At 48.7% G+C, this 22,572-nt stretch overlaps 1 protein-coding gene across 2 annotated transcripts in view; it reads right to left on the bottom strand.

The window, feature by feature from the left end:
* The window catches only part of INPP4A (inositol polyphosphate-4-phosphatase type I A), a 114,815-nt gene that overhangs the window by 78,038 nt on the left and 14,205 nt on the right, over window positions 1-22,572 (bottom strand). Inside the window, exon 1 of one of the 2 annotated variants that reach the window (XM_040623560.1) lies at window positions 1,122-5,082. The exons of the other annotated variant lie outside the window; for it this stretch is intronic. The gene's annotated coding sequence lies outside the window, so the exon portion shown is untranslated. Of the gene's footprint in view, window positions 1-1,121; window positions 5,083-22,572 lie in introns of those variants that run through there. 2 annotated transcript variants of the gene reach the window in all.

Genomic DNA, 22,572 nt, shown 5'->3' with positions numbered 1-22,572 from the left:
AAGTGAGCTCAGCTGGGCAGGAAGACACGCCTACTGACACCTGGTGTCCTTGTGCTCAGTAGCTCAATAGCACCTGCCATGGCACATCTTCCCAACCACCAGTGACGATCAGACCAACAGAGGAGGGACCAGGGGGCAGAGGAAAGAGCAGCTCTGGGCAGGCTTCTGTGCTCAGCTGGCATGCCTGGCCCGCCAATGGCCCACAACACGCTGACAGGAGAGTTCGTGGGAGCCTGCAACCTGGAACTGCAGTTGTTCATTCATTCATTCAAGAGGTGCCAAGCCAGACACTTAGAGGGGACACACAGGTGAGTCAGAAGTGACCCAACCGTGTAACAAAGGAGTAAGGCATTCAGACAAGACAAAATAAAATGCACGCCCTAGGCTGTGAGGGAGGCAAGTCTGGTCAAAGATGATCCAGACACAGTGTGGACATATCTGACTTTAAAAGGCACAGGCATGCTCAAGGACAATTAATTCAGGGAACAGGGAAGCCCAGCATTCTAATGGACAGAGAGAACAGACTGGTGAGCCAGGCAGGGTCAACTGCAGGGAGCCAGTAATACTAGACCACAGAGCTGGGCTTCAGCTAGTAGGCATGAAGAACTTTCTAGAATTCTAATTGTTCAAATAAACTGGAGAAATCTTGGTACTTTCTTAAACTCTCCTACTGGGCTTTTGAAAACAAACCTCTAGTTTATCAGGTAGGGCGGGGCCGAGATGGCACCTGCATAGAATGGATGGGCGACACCTACAATCGACACTTGAGAAACAACTCTCCTGTCTTGGCAGGTTTCCAGGGGTTCCACAGGTCACTCAGCCATCATAACAATTAAACCTAAAGCCAGGACAGGCCACTAGCTGGAAGGAAGCACTGTTCAATTCTGTAAATAAAAGAAAACCCAAGGGACACCAACAACCACAAAAGGAGCTAACACCACTTGGTAACTGAAGAGGCCAAGCAATTCAGGTCCATCGCAAAGACCTTACACCAGGGCCATCTTTCGCCTTGAAGGGGGATCGCCCAGATGACCTCACTCTAAGATGCACGGTGGTGAGACAGCTGGTTCCAGAGAGATTCCCAAGCTGGTTGTGCTTTTCTTTAGAAAGAGGATGCTAACCAGTTGGGCCATCTGCAAGAGCAAGGTCCTTTTGCCATTATTTTCTTTTTCTCCAAAATCCGCAGCTGAGTCCTGAAATATGGAGAACACATTCAGAACAAAGGCCCCCATAAAATGGCTCCCTGTCATATAGCATACGTAAAATTGCCATCACCAAGAGCAGTGATAACAAAAACTAATTAAAATCTCTACTTGTGCTTTCACATTTTTTTTTAAACATTCTTGGCAGTCAGGTAATAGAGAGATCAGGGGAAAATGTGCCTTCAAAATTTACTTTCTAGAATTGCTCCCATCTAGCACTAGAAGAGATCTGTAGAAAAACTAAAAACTGGAAGCTAGCACATAGCACATACATCTTCCAAGCCACCTCAAACCCTCTTGCCAGCCAGCTTCGGGCCCTGCCTCCCTTGGTGCAGGCCAGGGAGCTGACAGGAGAGCCAGGGTGGTTCGCCTCCACCAGATGCAATGTTCTCGTCTGGAGAACTCAGCCAGGCCCAGACAGGCATCACCTAACACTCCCAGAATGCTCATCCAGCCCATCACTAGGGGTCAATGAGGACTGGGCTCATAAAGGGGCCAGAGGCACACCCAACGGGCAGGTGTGAACACACTCACAACACTCACATCTTTTCAGAATACCATGCGGCTATCGGATCTCTGGATCACAAACTGTGGGCACTTTGGTGTCCCCCCTGCCAGATGCGGCCCCTCCTTCCTACCCCTTATCCCCCATTTACTATCCGACACTTCTAGAGTGCCCAAAATGGTCTGAATTGTGTTTATTCTGCTCTGTCATTTGCTCCTCACAACGAAGCCTGTCTCGGCCACAGGGAAGCATTACTCCCTGTCTCGGTGTGGACATTCTGAGTTTAACCAGCAAGCCCAGGGCGGACAGCAGGACTCTGGTTTCCACTGTGGTCATCTGGCGGAGTTAGCACAGATACTGTGGTATTTCCCAACGGCAGGCACACGGGGGTCATGACTTCTGTGACCTTGTACTGGTGGTCACAGATTTTTCTTTGAATAAGAAAGAAATTTTCTTTAATTTCTTTAAATTTATGACATGTGATATTTGAATATTTGAATACACACACACACACACACACACACACACACACACACACCAGATTGAATTATTCAGACATAAGGCTTGCATCCATCCCTCCCTCCAGGGACAGACGTGCCCCCGTCAGGGCACGGGGCCTAGAGCAGACTGAATGGAACACAGCACCCCATCTCCATCCCCAGCCACCATCCAGCTACTTCACAGTGGGAAGGCTTGACTCTAAGCCCGTGTCCCCTGTCATTAGGCTGAGGAGACAGTCCCACCGTAGAGGTTTGTTGCCAGTCTCGACTGAGAAAGCGTGTGTGTGAAGGCTTTGTAGACCAGAAGTTACTAAGTCAAACTGAAGTGACACAAAGCCTTGCTAAGGGTCAGATGAGATACAAAGGCAAAAAATGCTTTGAAAAGATAGCAGTCAGGATTTAAATCTTTAAATAGCACACTCTCTCTAGAGAACGGGACAGCCTGAGGTGGTGAGGAGCAGGAAGGCTTCCCCAAGAATTAGATCTGGGCCTGCCAAGGGCATCTCGTTGTGGCTCCACTGGGCCTGCAGTAGACACGGTGACACTCTGCTGGGTGCCAGGCCCAAGTCCCATTCAAGTGAAAGACTGAGGAGGGCAGACTGTCACCCTTCCCCTCCACCTGATCGCGAAAGTCACTGATGTAGCCGAGAAACTTACTGCTTCTCTAGAAAGGACAGTCTTCCCCTACTGTCCTTGGAAGATCCCAAGGGCACCATCAAAAGACTGTATGGAGACGGAGGTGTATGAGGACTCTCTGTACTTAGTGTTCAACTGTGCTATGAATCTAAAACTGCTCTAAAAAACAAAGCTTATTGAAAGAAAGAGAGAGAGAGAGAGGGAAAGAAAGAAAGAAAGAAAGAAAGAAAGAAAGAAAGAAAGAAAGAAAGAAAAGAAAAAAGAAAAGAAAAGAAAGAAAAGGAAGTCTGACTGACTTCCTGGCACTAATTCCAAGGGGGTTTTTAGCTGCCCTGCCCTAGATGGTCTAGAAAAAAAGGGGAGAGAGAAGTCATAAGAATGCCTACAAACATATCAGTAGAGAAGCCTTTTAAGGCATAAGTTCTAGAGTTCTGTAGGCATCAGACTTCTTGGAGCAACATTCTGAAAAGCTCGGAAATTTCAAATAAAGTCAAATAAATATAGCACTCTGTAGATCTTAAACAAGGCTGGATGAGAGGATTAAATCATGTACCCAGGGAAAGGTTTGCACAGAGAAGCTGCAAAGCAGTTCTAAAAATACCCTGCGATTATCCACCACCACTGTTTTAGGGGGAAAACAGGGAGGGATCAAACTCCAATGCCAACCCGGCCTTGCCGGGCTCACGCTGATCACGGTGCTCACCAGCCAGACCCACCGCTCCCTCTGGCGGGCGGCCAGCCCCGCTTAGATGGCTTCTGTCACCCAGCTGATCATTAAACAGAAGGAGGACAGAGAGAAAACAACGTCCAGAACAGCCTTCTCGTTTGTAATTATCTTTCCTGCTTACGTGTTTATGACTCTGAGAGGGACTGCTTTCCCAGTTCCTCAGTGGGGCAGAACTCGGCAGCAGTGCTGGTGGGTATCGAGAAAGAACACAGGAGACAGGTGTTAGGCTGTTTCAGCTGCCGTAACAAAACAGCACACACGGGGGGGGGGGGGCTTACACAACAGAAATCGTGAGTTCTCACGGTCCTGAGGACTGGAGGTCCAAAACTAGGGTGCCAGCAGGCTGGTGTCTCCTGAGGCCTCTCTCTCCAGAGCGTGCAGATGGCTGTCTTCTGGCTGGGTCCTCTCGTGGCCTTTCATTTGTGTGCCCCTCCCTGGCGTCTCTTCTTCTTCTTCGAAGGACACCAGTTGTATTGGATGAGGGCCCTGCCCCTGGGACCTCATTTAACCTTAACTACCTCTTTTGCGAGGCTATGTCCAAATAGAGTCACATGGGGGGTCAGGACTTCAACAGATGATGGGGGCGGGGGGACAATTTAGTCCATAAGAGCACACCTTACAGATTGTACCTGGCATCCTCTCATCTAATGCCACGCCCACGTCCAGCATCTGAGTTGGTGGCTGCTGCCAGTAAGAGGTCAAGGACCAGAGGTCATAAAACAACCCCGCCTTTCTGCTTGCAGGAGGCACAGTGCCCTCACACGGAAGCAGAGAACCCGCATTCCCTGGCTCCCCTCCCCACCACTGACCTGCTGGGATGCGGATGGGCGGTCGAGCACATACCAGATGGAAAAGCAACCAGTTCAAGGTCACAACACCAGACACCACCAGAGCCAGGACACCCCAACCCCAGACTGTAAACTCCGGGCCCCAACCTTCTCCCTCACTCCACAGCTGCTCCCCTTATCTTTACAGCCTCCAGCTCAGGCCTGTACGTACCCTGAATGCAACATTTAAAATATATCTTGGACAAAAAGACCCAGAATAAACCAAAGCCACGTGAGGGCTCTATCCAGAGAAGATGATAAAGTTTCTTTTCACTCAGAATTAACGAAAGTCAAACTCAAATATATAGTTTATACCTGTATAATAAAAACCATCTGAAGGTGGCAAGAGCATAGACCTCTGTCTTTTTTGTTCCTCTCTTCCTCTTTTATTGCTTTCCTTTGCATTAAGCGATAATATTTTCTAGTGGAACCTTTAATTACTTTATCCATGCAATTCCAGTGAGACATGGAAACATTCCTCCTATGTAGTTCCAGCCCCTTTTCCTTTTTATTCAATTGTTGTTACACATATCATTATCTATATATATTAGAAACCCAAAAATATATTGTCTTTATTTCTTTATATAACTTCATGTTTTTAAAGAAACCGAGGGGCACCGGGGTGGCTCAGTCAGTTAGGCATTTAACTCTTGATTTCGGCTCAGGTCATGATCTCAGGGTCGTGGGATTTTGCCTGATGTCAGGCTCTGTGCTGAGTGTGGAACCTGCTTGGGATTCTCTCTACTTCTCTCTCTGCCCCTTCCCCACCCCCACTCACATGTGCAGGCTCTCTCTCTTTCAAAAATAAAATAAGATAAAAAGTCTTTAAAGATGCTGAGAGAAGGGAAGCAAGTATATATTTACACAGTCTGTTATATTAACCTTCTTATTTACTATTTCTGGTTCTCTTTCATTTATCCTGTGGATTCAAGTTCCCTAACGAGTGTAATTTCCTTACTCCAAGAAAGCTTTGCTCCCATTTGCCTCCTTTATGCTATTATTGCCAAATACATTACTTCTCTAAATGTTAGATTCCCAACAATACAATTATACACATATCATTTAATAAAATTGCTTTTTAAATCAGTTAAAAGAAGAAAGGGGGAGGGAAATACATATTTATACTGTCTTTTAGAATCATATAATAACCAATACTGGCACTCTCCGTCTTCTCATATGGTCTGAATAATCATCTGTGGTCATTTGCTGTCAGCAAGAACTTCCTCTAAACGTCCTGTAAGGCAGGCCTGCTGACAACAAATTCTTTTTTGTTTTTGTTTTAATTTTAGAACATCTTTCACCTTCTCCACTGAGAGGGAGTTTTGCAGGATATAAGGTCCTTGGTTGGCGGGGTTTTTCCTTTCAGGACATGGACTATGCCACCCCACTGTCCTCTCCATCTCCACCTCGCCCCATTGTTTCTAGGAGAGGTCCACTGTTCGGCTTACTGGGATTCTCTGCTACAATCTCAGTCATTTTTCCCTTGCTGCTTTCAAGATTTCCTCTCTCGCCACCTTTTACTACCATGTGCTTGGATGTGAACTTCTTTGTATTTATGCTCCTGGAGTTTCCTATGTTTCTTAAATGTGTAGATTGTTTTTCATCAAATTTGGGAAGTTTTCAGACATTTTTTCTTCTCATATTTTTTTTCTGTTCCGTTCTCCTCGCCTGCTGGCACTTGTATGTACGTTGGTGTGTTTAATGATATCCCAAATTTCTCTGAAGCTCTGTTTGTTTTCTTCACTCCCCCCATGACCATCATTTGAAATGCATAATCTCAAGGTGCCTGCCTGGGTGGCTCAGTCAGCTAAGCATCGGACTCTTGGTTTCGGCTCAGACTGTGATCTCAGGGTCGTGGGATCGAGCCCCATGTTGGCCTTCGTACTCAGCAGGGAGTCGGCTTGAAGATTCTCTCTCCCTGCCCCTCCCCCCACTCATGCTCACTTGCTCTCTATTAAACTCAAGTAAATTTTTTAAAAAATGAAATGCATAATCTCTACCACTCTATCTTCAGGTTTATTAATTCTATCTTCTGTTGGTAAACATCTAGTGCTGTGGCCCTCTAGTGAATTCTTCATACCAGTTACTTTACTGTTCAGCTCCAGAATTTCCATTTGGTTCTGTTGTTGTTTTTAAGTAGGCTTCATGCCCAACATGGGGCTTGAACTCACCACCCTGAGGTCAAGAGTCAGATGCTCTATTGACTGAGCCAGCCAGGCACCCCAACCATTTGGTTCATTTTTATACTTTCTAGCTCTTTACTGATTCATTCTTATTGGTCAGATGTTGTCATCATACCAGTCTTTACTTCATTAGGCATGTTCCTTTAGTTCTCTGAATATATTTATCATTATTTATCATGGCTGCTTTGAAGTCTTGGTCTGTTAAACCCAACATCTCAGCCCTCTCCCACAAAGTTTCTGTCACTTTACTAAAATCCCATCTCACACGTTCCTATTTCTTTGCATGTCTTATCCTTTTTTCTTGAAAGCTCCACCTTTTAAATATATTGCAGCAGCTCTCAATGCTGATCTTCTCCTCCCCAGAGGCTTGTTTTCATTTGTTTATTCTTCCAGTGAGTAGGCTGGACTAGTTTAGCGAAGTCTGTCCCTGCCTCTGGCAGAGTGCAGCCTACAGTGGTTTCTTGGGGGGCGGATAGCCTCCCTGGGAGGACAATGGTTTTATCAGAGCTCTCTTCTTCTCTTTCCTGGTGGCCTGCTTTTTAGGTTGCCTGCCTCTGATGTTATCACACCCAGCGGTTAGGCTCCATGAATTGCTGGTTGGTTGTTCTACTGCTTTCAACAATGTTCTGGGGCATCAATTGCTGCACAGCCTGATCCAATTAAATGTAGGCCTTTTTGAAGGGGTAACTTTTGATATCAGTGTTAGGTCTGTTCTGAGCCCAGGAAGGTTCTTCCTAGTTGTCTCTTCCCCTGGTTGTCTCTAGCCCAGAGTTTCAACACTTGCTCTCAGGAAGCCCCCAGCTTCTTATTACTCGCTTACCACCCAAATCTCCTTGTTTTTGACAGTAGTTAGGTCTGAACCTCCCCACACTTTGTTATAAATAAATTCAGTACCTTTGGGGAGAGCCTCAGAGCTTTCTGTTCTTATGGCCTACCTCTTTCCTCCTTTCTGAGTCACTGCCCTGGAGCTGGGGTCAAGGATAGTGGCCCACTTCTCTCAGAGTGACACACCCATTTTATGAACAGAGTGCTGGGTGGGGACAGGAGCCTTTGATCTTCCAGGCTTGACTCTTCCGGAATTCAGCCTCCGCCCTACCAGCAAGCTGGGACGACAGAGGGCAATTGGGGTCTAAGGATTCTCAGCTTGGTAAAGAGCATCCACCACCCTAGGAATTTCCCAAAATTTAGCCTCTGCACCATAGAGCCCGAGGGAAATGAGAAATGCTGGCAGCTTGCTCCTCCCAGGAGATACTGTAGCCCTTGATGGAAACCCAGGGGAGAGGAAGCCACACATCTTCTTGGCCACATCCAGCCAAGAGTATAGCTTCTGCCACGCTGAGCTGGGCAGGAAAAAGTGGGCCATGGCTCAAGTGCTACAAACTCCTGCTGTTGTTACTGAGATTTAGTAGGTTTTCCTGAATAAATATTTCTTCATTTGCTGTATGCCTTTAGGGCAATTTCCAGATATTTTAATTGATCATTTTCCTAAGACAATTTTCATCAATGATTGCTGTTTTGCTGGGGAGCAGGTCTGTAGAACCCCTAATACCACCATTCCACAAGTGGGTAAAATTTATACTTAACTTCTATCAAAGAACAAAACACTATGTGCGAGTTCCTTTTAGTTGATTACTCCATGTTAGGGAAGCCGGCATCGACCAGCAGAATATGAATTTTACACACTAAGAGGAAACTCCCCCCGGGAGGAACTGGAACCATCCCTTAAACATACATTGTTTTTGTTAATAACAACAGTCACCCAGATGTATATCCTGACTAGGAAGTAACTTGTAAAATGTGAGGAAATGTTACCGTGTGTGGCAGCTGTGTGATCACAAGTCAGACCATCAGGAGGCCAGAGCAAGCAAATGAGCCACGTACACCCCTCAAAAATAAATACCCCTCAAGTAACCCCTCTACACACAAGAGGCTCATTTCATTCCGAGCCACTCAGCTGAGCAGGCCAAAAGGGTTCCAATCAACATCTGAGAGAAATGTGGTACTCATCCCTCCCAAAAAACAACTGGCTTGGGGTAACCAGGCATGGGAGAAAAGAACGTTGCCAGCACGTTCTTGGAAGTCACCAAGTGTTGCCCAGTCCCCAAGCAGAGTTGATTCTCAGAATCCAACCTGAGGAGAGGGCTAGGAATGTGACAACGCCAGCCAACCCTCTCCACCTTGTAGGCAGGGGGTAGTGGGTAGGATGGCTCCAATCCTGGCTCTGCCATGCAGGAGCCGAGAACTGGACTGGACCCTGGAACCCTCCAGCCCCAGACTCTTCATCTATAAATTGGTAGTCCTCGATCACCTACGAAGGCCGAAGTCAGAACTTAGCAAACCCGTTACTTTGGACAGGGTTCCTCAAAGGCTCTGCTTCCCCTATGGGTCCCTCCAGATAGCAAACTGATGCCAGAAGGTCCAAGGGCTTGCTTCTGTACAAGCCCCATGGGCACCCTTTCCAGAGTCAGCCCATGCCTCGACCTCCCCCCAGGACCTGACTGTGCTCACCTTCATGAAGCTACCTAAGGAGTCATCCCTGAAGGGTCCCCCGATATCACAGGAATCCAGATCCCTGCCCTCACACCTCTCTGAGATTTCTTCCCAGCCAGCTGAGGCAGGACAGATTCTAGGCATCAGATGGGAATCAGTGATAAAGGACATGACGTACTGGCCCCCAAAGACAGCATATCAACAGGGCCTACCCCTTCAGACAATAAGAGAGATGTTCCAGTAGGGAAATCTCTAGCAGCTGCTTCTGGACAGTGAGATATCAGCTGGGTGACAATTTTTAAAAAGCAAACCACATTAAAAGAAAATGTTATAAAATACATTATACTCTTCCCTGACTGTAAGGGCTGTTCTGAAAAAGAGATCCACAACACAGATCCAATCCTGTCCCGACTTGCATGCCCTGACAGTCCCTTCCCTGGAAGCCCCCTTCCCAATCTACAGCATGGGGACAAAGAGGAACGCAAGTCAGTACGTGACTGTCCACAGGTGCCTTCTATCAGAGTGCAGGGTTTATCTCTACATTAGATGCTCGTGGCTTGCTGCTCTTTTTCTGTTGTTACATCTACCCATTATGATAGCTTTCCTCTCTACCTGCAATCAGGTTACCAGCTTTCAATGTTCTTGTCAACTAAAGTATGCTGCCTCTCCCTGGCCCCCCTCTGGGGGCTTGGAAAACAAGCCATCCCGATGGGAGCATGTGTGAATGCTTTAAAGAGAACACCCAATGGACGAGGGCCACAGGAGCTCAAAGGCACTGGTTTACCTTCTGCTCCCCAGACCCCGCCCTGCACGGCGTCCATGGTGGTTGCTCATGAAACCCTCTTGCCTTACGTGTTACTGGGGCTACCAGGTCAGAAAGCAGGACACTCTCAGGAAGGTAGCTGCTGAAAACAGAGACTTTACCCCAAACTGGAAAAAAAAAAAAAAAAAAAAAGCCACCATCTGACTGTGTTACTACCCATAACATGAAAATCTTCTGGAAGTGCACCAAGCGCAGCTCCCACTCCCTTTGGAAATACAATTTGTTTCTGATTAACTGAGTCTCAGCTGCAGTTAGAGAGAGATGGAACCTATTGTTCCTCCTCTTGTCTGTCTGGCACAGTTCGGGTTTTGATTTTTTTCCTCCATCACTGTAAAGAAATGCAACTTCATTTTATTTTTCTCCACTGTAATTTTCTTTAATTATGAAGTTAGCATTATATTCTTTTCTTTGGAAAGTGTTTTATTTTATGTTGTAAAATAATTGTAAAATAATAATTTCGTAAAACAACAAAGCCTTCATGATCTATTGTGAAACCCAAAGGACCAAATTTTTCACCTCAAAGTGTTATCCAGCCAGACCTGTGGCAGGCACAACCTGTCCACCCCTCCCCTCACTGTCCCCACTGACAGGGGCCTCCTAGATTCCCACTTTGTCTGCTGGGAGGCCGTAGTGTCACAGCTAGTGGCAATTCTAGGGCGAGGAGAAGCACAGTCCTGGTTTCAAACAGAATGGGAAGAAGATAGGCATCCCCACAAGGACAACAAAGGGTCAGGACCAAACAGACCACAAATACCTCTGGAAATACCTCATATTTAACCAATGAGTGTCTGACTCCCTCACCTGAAACCCTAAGTGCTCTCTCCATGTCTAACCATAATATCACGGGTGCAGGGACTTGGGGTACCTCTATGAGGCCCAACGGAGAAGACCACTGTAGGATGGACACAGCCCCTCTCACATGGGTGTCTTCATCTTCACATGGGGCTCCATTCTCCAGAGCCAGACACTGTCTCTCGAACCATCTTCTCTCTTTTTAGAGATTCCCATGTGATGAGCAGCAGTCAGAAAAAGGAAACCAGAAGAAAACCCCAGCCCTCAAGAGGACACTCTTGACCTTCTGGGGCTGTCAGTGCTGCTCCTTGTTGCTCCCACTCCACCTCTAGTCTCCCTCCACCTTAGCAGATAGCATCACCATGCCAAAAATATGGAGTCTTCCTTGCCTCCTCTCTGAGCCCCTCCCTCCCCCACATTCAACCCGTCAAAAGTCCTGGCGACACACGCAGAACCGCAGTCCTGCTCGCTGTCCCCCAAGCGCCCACCTCAGGCCCAGCCACCACACCTCCAGAGGTCACAGGAGTTCTGGGTAAACTCCAACGCCCTGGGCCTTTCTGGATGGTCCACGTCACTCCACATGCACATGGATTCTACGAAGATATGAATTCCAAATGGAAGGAGTGGAAAAGGCAGTCTGAACTTGGCAGCTGCATAAGGAGAGGATGTAAAAACCCTACACAAAATACCATGTCATCCAAGGACAAAAACTCAGACAAATAGTTAAAGATGCCCCCACCATTTCCCTTCTGGAAGCAAGTTACATGCCCAAGGTTATAGGAAGGGGAAGCACATTCCTGTGCATCCTCTCATCCTCAGAAAGGGAGGGGGGGCCCCCCTCTCCTTTCTTTCTCTGCCAAGAAGAAAATCTTACCTCAAATTTCCCTCAGAGTGAGAAAGAAGTCGGGCACCTCAGGATTGCAGCACAGTGGTCCAGAAACACCAAGATAAAAGACACTGAGCCCCTTGGTACTGATGGTGCCAACAGATGGTGTGTAAATGACAGCTCCCATTTGGTGCTTCCATGAGCCAGTGCCCATCGGAGTCATCAGCATGACAGGACCCTTTGCCAGCACCAAGGACAACCCAAAGACAGGGGCGGGTTGCAGGCCAGGCCAGGTGCTCAGCGTGTGCCCCCACTCTCCTGCCCCATGCCAATGTTGTCCACTAAGCCATCCAACAGATGATGCCTAAATCTCTCCCTTGGCCCTAAGGACTCTCTAGAGGCCCAGTGCAGCATTTTCAAGTCAACTAGCCACCAGCCGTGGACTCGTGGCACCTACTGAAGCAGGAGGACACATTCTCCTCAGAACTGGCTTCTCCTGGATTCTCTCCCTTCAGGGGCCCCACCGTGCTCAGGAGCTCAGATGGATCTGACACCGCTTTCCAACCATCAACCAAACTGGTCAGTCACTCGGTTCTGTCCCCTCTTCCTTTGAGGTTTCTCTGTCCTCATCACCCTCTTCTCTTGTATCACTGGCACCCACACAGGGCTAAGGCAACAGGCTCAGAACTGGCTTCCTAGTGGGGCTGAGAGCCAAACTACATGAACACACGCACACGCATGCACACGCGTGCACTCAAAGGCAAGGGCCTGGAGTCTTCAGGTTGGGGTGCAAGGCTTCTTTCTAGTCCCCTGCGCTTGTAGCTCTCACATCAAGATCCCACGGCACTCCCACCACAGCCAGAGGCAGGAGCTGGCTCCAACCCCATCTCCTAGGCCTCTCCCCGAACCCCAGCCTCAAGCAACCCTCCCGCTAAGGAGCTCTGGCTCTGCTTCCCATTTATACAGCTCATCGTGTGTCTAAAGCTTCTCTTCCACTGGGTTCTTTCCTCAGGTTAGACTTCACTGCTCTCGATCAAGAGCCACTCCAAGACTCAGGGAGCAGAAATCATCCAATCAGGACACAGCACGAGCCAGCAAGAGAGTGTGTGACTTCAGAGGCAGAGTGAGAGCCTTGGCATAGAGATATCACCACTACAGAGACAACTTCAGAGGGAGAACTCGGAATGAGGTGCGTGTCAGTTTACTATCATAAGACGGTGTCTAGAGAGCCCAAGGAGGAGGCAGAGCTGGCCAACGGGAGAAAGAGTCTCAGTTACTCCTTGCTAGTACTGCTACTAACAGGTTTTCCTTTAGTTTCTCAGTTGAGTACATAGGAACTGAAATTACAATACTTTCAGCCGCTCAGTGCTCAGATCTTAGTTTCTAATACTATTCTCCAATAAAAGGGATGAGGGCTCTTTGGAGAAAGGCAGACTCTAGGGCTGGGGCAGGGAGTGTACAAGATGAGTCCGGAGCACCTTGCAGTACTGAAAAGGAAAGGTGTGCTAAAACAACGACGAACAAACAACGAACAAACCAGTACAAAGCCGCATGACAGTGGGAGTATGTCGAAGGGTCCCGGGAGTGAACAAAAGAGCTTCCAGTGGCCAAAGCTGGAACAATGTGAGCAACAACATAAATAACCTAATCCTGAATTATAACCCAAAGTATAAAATAAATAAAAAATATATATCCATAAGTCCACACTAATATAAATGAATGACTGGATAAATACATAAGTGGAGAAGAGACAAATCTCATATACTGAAGAATTCCAAATAATTCATGGAAATGCCCCTGTCCCTTCGAAGAGGCAAAGCCTCTCAGCCCTCACCTGTGGGCTGCACAGGGCAACTGCCCTCCGCAGAGAACATCATAGGGGAGTGGGGGAGGGTACCTTTACAGGGGAGAAACCTGATACATCTGACCTCAGGCAGCTGCTCAAGGTCAGCGTCCACAGCAATGTCAGGGTGACAGTGTGTGCCCTGCTGTGATGTGACCAGAAGGGCATTTCATCTCTGTGCTCTTCCCCTCCAAAACCCATATCCCCAGTAAAACATGAGAAAAGCATCAGACAAACCCAAAATGAGGGTGGGTTCTAAATACCTGGACAGTACTCCTCAAGACTATCGAGGTCATCAAAAACAAGGGAAGTCAGAAATTCTCACAACAAAGAGGGTCCTCAGGAAATAAGACAAGTAAGTGTACTGTGGTGTCCCAGATAGGATCTGGGGACAGGAAAAGGACATTAGGTTAAAAAACTAAGGAAATCTAAAGAAAGCATGGAGTTTAGTTAATAATAAAGTATCAGTATTGGTTCATTAGTTGTGACTAATGACACAATAATGTAAGATGTAAACAATATGGGAAACTATATTTTTCCCCTATTGGGGGAAAAAAGGGGTGGGGGCAGACTTAGAGGAATTCCTGTACTATTTTTGCAACCTTTCTGTAAATCTAAAACTATTCTAAAATTTAAAAGTTTACTTAAAAAATGATCTGAGCTCTGAATCAACCACCCTCCTCCTCCCCCACCCTTTTCTCTTCAACAGTAATAGTAACCTATACTTTATCTCCCCACAGCACTTAACTACCTCTGGCCTCCTTAGGAGCCAATCTTCCAGCCTCCCCCACGCCCACCTCCTGCCATTGGGTGAGGTCCCTGGTGCCACAGCTCCCGGTCAAGGAACGCATTCTGCTCGCGTGACAGTTCCCACCGGGCCAAGGACATCATAAGTAGAGCCATCAGACATTTGAGAAGCCGCTGCCTTGCCCTTCACGTAACCCAGCCTTCTAAGAATTGACTTCTATTCCTAGACTCCTCTGACGTAACTTGTCTGCAGGAATCCAGCCCATGCTCTAAAAGCTCTGTGGTCTGGGCCTGATTCACCCACTCCAAGCTGCAGGGCCTCTGGGCAATGCTGGGGCGCTCCTGCCTGGCCTGACCCAGGTCTCCCTTCTTCTGGCTCCCCTAATAATCCACCGGTTTCCACCTTTTTAGGCCATCAAGATGCATCACTGCTTGGGGGAAAGGGGTCCACAGGCTGATGAAAAAGCGGAAGGGGTTCCTCTTTCCAAAGGCAATTAAGAGCAAGGAAAGGCACAGGACAGGAAAAAATGTGAGGAGAGAAGATGAGAGGTCAGGGAAGCACCGTGCTGGACAAGGAGGAATATTTTTCAAACCTGCCAGACTTTCAGCACCCCAGGAGAGTTCACAGCACCTCTGCTGCTGGAGCACCTTGGGATTCGTAGATCATCTCGTAAGAGCACCAACAATGTATGTGCATTTCCATAAACTTGGCCTAATTCATTAATACGATTCCAGGAAACGACATCAGTCAGTCAACGTCATTATGGTTCCCCATGAAAATACCCAGAGAAAGCTAGAAACTGAGCCTTCTGCTGGAGGGAGGAATCAGGGAACAGAAACCGGCTCCCAGCGGCCCCGGAAAGCACTGTGGTGCACTGCATGGGGCTGCAGCCAATGTCCCACGGCAGGTGGTGATTCAAAACTTCGACACGGTCCTGTTTCTAATTTCGCTTTCTCATTAGGAGGCGTCCCTCCCCTTATTTTAGTGAGGATTGACTCTTTCAATGAAACTTAAAAAATTTTTATGAAGACCGAATTTAGGCAGTTAGCAAATGGCCTGTTTTAGAACTTTAGAAAAGGTGTTCCTGATACATTTCTATTTTCTCAGTTACAGACTTACCTCAAGGAAAGAATAATCCACAAGGACAACAAAACTCTGAATTAACCCATTCAAAGATGGGTTATGAATGAAGGATGATGAATGAAGAAAGTTCTCAAAAGCCTCATTTGAAAATCAACCTACTTCCAAATTAGTAAGATGCTTATACTCTGAAATCAACAAAATAAAGGAACCCGCAGCTGGGTTCCCCTCACCAGAAGAGCAGCAGCAGTGCCCCCTAAGTGACAGCAGGCCCTACAAGTAGGGGCACCACCACACCCGCACCAGTTGCCTGGCAGCTGGGTCGTGCCAAGACCCACCCTGGGGGCTTTCAAGGAATCTGACCCTGCAGTCAGCCAAGGACAGTAAGCACAGGAACTTTAAAAAGAATCGCCATAGTACCTTAACTGCAAGTTTGGAAAATAAAGTAGGAAATCCCCAGTCATAATCACACCTTTACTGAAGTTAGCTCTTTTTATTTTTATAGAGAAGACCAGTGTGTACAAAAGATACCGTATCCTTTTTCATCTGCATGTTAGATTGTAAACGTATTTCATGCTTTTGCCAGGCTGCATGATGACCATATTTTAAAGACTGCATCAACACCTTCCTGGACACATAGTTTCTAACTTAATCTGAAATACTTCTTACAAAGGAGATAACCATGTGGCTATTTCTCCAGCTCTCGGGCAGCCACGGGCAGACGGAGCTGGCAAGGCTGCAAAGACCCTGTGTGGTTGTGGCAGTGGTCAGGATAGCCTTCCCTGGTGCAAAGGCTAGGCGTGTTTGTGGAACGCGGTCACAGCCCTTCGGGCCGGGCCATCCCTGCCCGAAGTAGACGCACAGCTGAGCGTGAGCGTTGTGGGCCACTGGGTGTGTGTGCTGGAGGGGTGGGGGGACGTTTGCGGGTGGAGCCCAGCCACAGGAAGACCAGAAGACTGATGTCCTTGCTATCTGGCAGAATCTCAGACAAACACGTTCGCTGCAGCGCGACTTCTGCCAGTAACGTATTTTACACCATAAATCGCAAGATTTAATAGCAGCCTAAACGCCTGTCAGGGACACAGTAGATGACAGTTCAGTTATATGGTGAAATACTAGGCAGAATTTGAAATGGAAATCATGGAGTTTACAACAACTGACAAGTGAAAAAGTAAAATTCTAAGATCTACCGATATAAATACACAGAAGTACACACACACCAAGTGGAAGGCGTGAGAAGAAAATATATTAAAATGTTAACATTGGTAGTGCTTTTGCACCATGATTTTCTTGTTTATTTACTTATTATTTACTTGTTTTTCTAAAACTCTTCACAATAAGCATGCAAAATTTTATTAACTGTACCCACATGAGGGTGTTTCATATCACCACACTGCGGGGGCGCCTGGTCCCTTGAGCGTCCGACTCTCGGTTTCGGCTCGGGTCTGATCTCAGGGTCGTGAGATCGAGCCCCTCATCAGGCTCTGAGCTCAATGTGGAGTCTGCTTGAGTTTCTCTCTCTCTCTTCCCCTGCACGTTTTCTCTCTCTCACTAAAATAAATAAACCCTAAATACATACATATTTATATTTATATTTATATTTATATTTATATTTATATACATACACATGCATATACATACACGCTGTGTTTTGGGCCTTGTTGCAGTACCCTTCCTACCCTGCTCCTGGGGCTAATTCTTATCTCCTCCTCTCTCCAGACTCTGCTGGAAGAGCAATAGCTCACCTTCCCCCAACCTCACACAGTGCTCTACACACATCCCCTCCTTCACCCTGGTCACATGAAATGTGTCACACCTCAGACTCTCAGCTCACAGGACAGGGACTGGGGCTTAGCCATCCCTATACCACAGGACCAATGGACATAAAGCTCCAGTGGGCCTGGCAGACAGGGAATAAGAGGGAGCCAAGAACAGGCTACACAGCAGAAGGGGAGGCGGAGATTCAGAAGGCTGGGATCCAGGGATGGGCACCCTGGGGGCAGTTTCCGGAATAACCGCAGGGCAGGAAGCAGAAGGCCAAGAGTTTGGTGACACTAGACATCCCTGCAGACATGAGGGCTATAAGGAGGCAACAGGAATTCCAAGGCAGGTGCTGAGTCCTTTCTGGAGACCAGGGTAACCTACAGTGACAGAGGGCAGTGATCAGAGGTGGAGAGGACAGCATAGTCATGGGAGAAATCCATTTCTGGAAGGAGATGGAGGATAAGCAGAGGAAGAACCCCCCCGCCATTTTAAGGCCTCTGGCTCTCTAGGGAGAACCAGCCATATTTCAGTTTTGGGAGGAGGCAAAGGGGCATCTATGAAGCAGGAAGTGGGGTGGGGAGCAAGAGCTTCTTTATGCAAAAGAAAATACTCCCAGCAGAGACTGGAGAGGAGGACTTCACTGACTATAGACACAGTCCATCTGACGGAACAGGTCATTTGTTCACCAAACCCTGGATGGCTGCACAGCTTAGTATGTCCCTGTCCCACCCTTCAGGGGAACAGAGCAGCCGACAGGAAGCTTCCCACACGCCCGGGAAGAGGGGGAGCAGGGAGCCGGTCTGGGCTTCTATGTTTAGGGCAGGGCTCATGAGCCATGTTAGTGATGCGGTGTTTAAAGCAGAGACCACAGGGATGCTCAGTGGCACATAGAACCTGCCCGAATGAAGCCAACTCTACAGCGAAGGTGGTTTGCCCAGCCTGTGCTCTGCAACGGGAACCAGGACAGGCCCACACCTGCCCCAGCAGGCTCCCCTAACAGCAGGGCAGGCGGGAAGAGAAAGAGGAGGGAGCACAGTCCATCAGCACCTGGCCTCACCCTGAACTTGACCATTCCCTTACCACTTGGGGCAGCCAGGCGGCCACAGGCCCCAACTCAAGAAACAGTTGTTTCTGACCACAGGAGTCTCAAGACTGAAACTGAGAATGAATAAGCAGTGCTTGCTTCCCATCCCCCAGCAACAAAAATACGTGAGGACGGACTCACAAATATGAAGGTTTGAGTGGGTCAATAAAATATAATGCAAACTGAGGCTGGTGGGAACCTCAGAGAGACGGTGCAGACACACGTAGTTTCAGTTGTACTGGGAATTAAAAGATTAGGCGGAAGACATTCCTTGTGTTATTCTTCCTATGGTTTTTCATGTAAAATATCACCTAACAAAATTTTTTATGAAAATGAAGTAGGTCCAACAATCCCTACCTGTATTATATTTTCACATACCTTTTTACTTTTCTTTTCAAAAAAGCAAGGTAGGTGTTACTAAAATTTTTAAAGATGAGACCAGAAGCCATGCACTTCTTTTAAATGAGAGGCTATGCACCTATCACTTTAGATCAGGCCCCTGGATGTCAGCCACACTTGCCCACTGTCAGTGTGGACTTGCTGGAGGCTGGCATCCATCCCCCGTGACAGGCCCGCTGGGAAACAACTCCATTCAGGCAGAAAGGACGAGTGGAGGGGCCACCTCACAGCAGCCCACAGCCTGCCCTTTCCACCTTGCAGGAGAGCCAGCTACACCTGTCTAGAAGTGCCCATCTTTCATTTTTAACCCTCACCAGCCTGCCCTCCTTGGGGGGCCCTCACAGCCTGGACCAGGCAGGACTGACCCTTGATGTCCATCGGCGCCCATCTGTGACTTGCACCAATAACGTGAACCACGCCTGGCCAAGATGGTCCTAAGTGGCACGTTAACCTGCCATTCCTCTGGTGGGTGGTGATTTTACCCAGACCTCCAAGGTCTTAGCCCCCAGAACGTGATACTGTAGGCGTTGCAGGCACAAAGCCAGGGAAAAGGGGACCAGAATACAGGTCCTCACATTGCCTGCTGTGCCTTTCTTTACCGCAGCGTCCGCTTTATTGAAACTTTTCCAGCTTTTAAAGCACACAGGGTTGAGCTAATAAGCCAGCAAAAGAGATCACACAGCCCACCTCCGATGTGGTAGACTCAAAATAAAGGGGAAAAGAAAGGCAAAAGTGCTGCTGCTGCAACCTCTCACTAAAGAACAGAAAGTCTGGGGGCGCATAGGTGGCTCAGTGAGTGAAGCGTCCGACTCTTAATCTCAACTCTGGTCATGATCTCAGGGTTGCGGTCCGGCCCTGCACTGGGCTCTGAGCCTTCCTTAAAACAAACAAACAAACAAAAAACAAAAACAGAAAGCCTGGCCTGGAGGTGGGGGGTGGGGTCCAGCAAGCATCGCATTACAGGCTGAGGCTGCTTTCCTCCCCTTCCTGGGGTTCCGTGAGGCAGAGTTTATCAGAAAGGACAGCCAAATGCCAGGATTCTCTCCAAACACAAGGCTGCTTGCTTACACTGGCTCACCTGGAGATATAATAAAGCCTCCTCATAAATCTGCCACTGAGGCTAAAGGTAGTAAGATCATTTCATACGGAGAAGTGTGGCATTAAATTACGTGGGGAACGGGGTCACTGAATCTTTATACCTAAAACCACTCAGACACGTAAAACATGCCAACCGAAGCCAAATGCAGCTCCATAAACAAACCAGCACCCTCGCCCGGCCACGGGATTACCCAGGGGCAACGGCAACCAGGTAAGGGACTGCACACAAGCGAAGATCCCAGCTGCCAACAGCGGTGCATTTGAAACATGCCCAGTGACCATGCTAGCACGGGCACATAAAATGCCTCGAGGCTTTTGGGAAAGACACGCGTTTCTTTCCCCCAGAGCATTTTCAGAGGAAGATGTCCCGACCCCACTCAGAGGGTCACACCATGTCCACCAACGCTCCTCCAGCCCCTCCTAGGCACAAACCCCGGGCCTCTCCGTACAGTGAGGGTTGACACTGAGTGACACCCAAGACCTCGGGATAGAAGCACCAGACGCAGGAATATTTCACAGGTGCTCTAGTTAAATTCCGTTTCGTTAGGATCCCCACCTCCAGAGAGTCTGGAGTTGAAAGGGAACTAGCAATTGAACTAGCAGCACAGCTGCTGTGTAAAAGGTTCGGGCCGGGACTCCTACACAGCTGTGGGCCGACCGGCATGTGAGGATGGGGCACACATCACACCACTCCTCATCCTTACGGCTGGAAGGGCCGAGGCATGTGGTGGCCAGGCCTGCTCACCCTCCATGGGCCGGCACCGGGGAGTTTGGCGGGAGAGACAGACACACGGGCATCAGGGCCCACGCGTGGCACCAAGGCAGGCTGGTTGAAGATTCAGTGCCTTGGAGGGCCCGAGGCTGCACTGGCCACTCAGGGCGTCTGAGACAGGGCACGTTCTGCCTGATAAGGCTGCTGGCCAGAAGCAAGGGACCAAGTCTGCAAATGCACAGTGGCTGGCTGGCCACCTTGGTCATTTGCTCTCCAGCATAACGAGAGCCTACGGAGGTCTAAGACATCATGAGAGGGTAGAGAGCTAAAGGAGAGGGAGCCCAGACTGGGGCCGTATTCTCCAGAACTACAGTGCAAGGGAGCACAGTCGGCGATAACGTCCCCAACAGGTAAAGTTACGATGACAATCCTTCTACAGTAAAAACTATGCTGAACCAACAGAAACCATGACAGGACACTGGGTAAAAGCTGGGCAAGTCATCTAACCTGTCTCTGAGCCTCCCTTCCCTCCTCTGCAATTGGAAGTGAGTAATAACTATTTCCTCGGGTAGCTGGGGAATCAAAATCCTTGAAATATGCCTGGCACGAGGCCAAGCCTGTGAGCCACCCTCTCGGGAGTGAGTCCTCCAGCTATCCATCACAGTGGGAGAGCAGGACCCTCCGGGGACCCCACCAGGTACCCTCACAAATCAGGAAAAAAGGCTTTCTGCTTTCCAGAGGCTGAGAGGCAAGCCCAGAGGGAAGGACGTTCGCACCGCTGGATAAGAAAGCCCTGGAGCACCCTTCCGAGGAGAATGATCTTGGGCACAGACCCCCGGGAAGCAGCTCGCTGCCCCAGCAGGTATTTGGAGGTGATTTCCAAGGCCATGAGAGGACATAAGCATCTCTGCGAAAGGCCTTCCAGCTTGCTGGAATGGGCAATGTGAAAACCTGGTACAGCCCGAGGAAGACCCTGAGGAAGGAGCCCAGCTCAGGGCCACAAAGGGCTCTAAAGAGCGCGGAAGATCACATGATGATGGCTCACCCCATGTGGCCAACCGGGAACCGAGGAGACTGGGCAGGGCTCGGTTTTCCTTGTAAGCGACCATCCCTTGGGAAAGAGCAGAGGGGAAACAAGTTTGTTGGTATCCTCTGTGCCCCAAACTCTATTTGGGACAGCTATTAGTTTCAGAGAAGCTGGCACATGACAGATGTCTTATGACAAAGTAAACCAAGTGGGACCTCATCCCCACCACCTGCCTGTGTCACAGACAATATGGATTACAGGCTACGAGGGGGTTCTGTGCCTCCTGGCACACCTGAGAAGATCCTAGCGTAACATACCTTTTCAATTTATAAACAACAGGGTCACAACTCTGGCCCGCGTGGCTGGGACAAGCTGGTTCACACCGGTTATCCCCAGGTAGAGATGCCAGCAACCAAACTCTTCATCTGCCTCTGAGGCCTCTGCGATCTAGAACTGGCATGTCCTTATTACAGTGAAACGGCTGGGCTCCAGGCTTAAAGTCACCTTGCCAAACCCATCGTGACAGGGTAGCCTCGGGACAGCTCACGGGCACAACCAGGAGGAGCTCCTGCCGGAGCAGATTCTGAGTCCCCCATCGGAACCACTGCCAAGTAGAGCAGGGCTAGGAACCCTACCCCTCGCTCCTAGCATCAGCAGTGTTATCGATTAGCACTGAAAGCAGTAGCCCTGTTTTTGAAAGGTAATAAAAATAAGGAAGTATCTCTAGTGGGGGGTTGATGAGGGACAAGTGTCCAAGGCAACTCCAAGTGCGGCCTGTGGACCAGCCGCGTGAGCATCACCCGGGAGCCTGTACGAAGTCCCTGACTCCCTGGGGGTGGAGCCCAGCATTGTGCCTGGGACAAGTCCTCCAGGTGACTGATTCTATGGCACTGAAGCCGGAGAAGCTATGACCAGTTTCCTGTCCTAGAAAGAGGCCTGAAGCTTGACACAACTGTTTCCAATTAAGTCCTCATACTCTACGAAAAATAAGACTTAACCTCTTTTCAATAAACTGGAAAAGCCCCGCAAGAGAAAGACAAGGGTGTGGGCTATGTGCACAGTCAGTGACAGAAGAATGGAAGGCAGAGTAAGCTAGGACAGAGTGGGACAGAGAGCTGCACCCTCCTCAGCTGTCCCGCCCCAACCTCCCTCCCTCCCCTCTACTGGGGCACCCTCTTCACAGCCACATCGGTGACCAACATACAGGCCAGAAGAGAGATGACCACCGTTTGGCGCAAGAGGTGCGTGTGTGTGTGTGTGTGTGTGTGTGTGTGTGTAACTCAACACCTGCCCACAGTTAACTCAG

Source organism: Ursus maritimus, unplaced genomic scaffold (genome assembly GCF_017311325.1).
Source record: "Ursus maritimus isolate PB19 unplaced genomic scaffold, ASM1731132v1 scaffold_6, whole genome shotgun sequence".
In the NCBI taxonomy this organism is placed as follows: domain Eukaryota; kingdom Metazoa; phylum Chordata; class Mammalia; order Carnivora; family Ursidae; genus Ursus; species Ursus maritimus.
The sequence above is the reverse complement of the archived record's forward strand: the minus strand, read 5'-3'. Positions and strand labels throughout refer to the sequence as shown.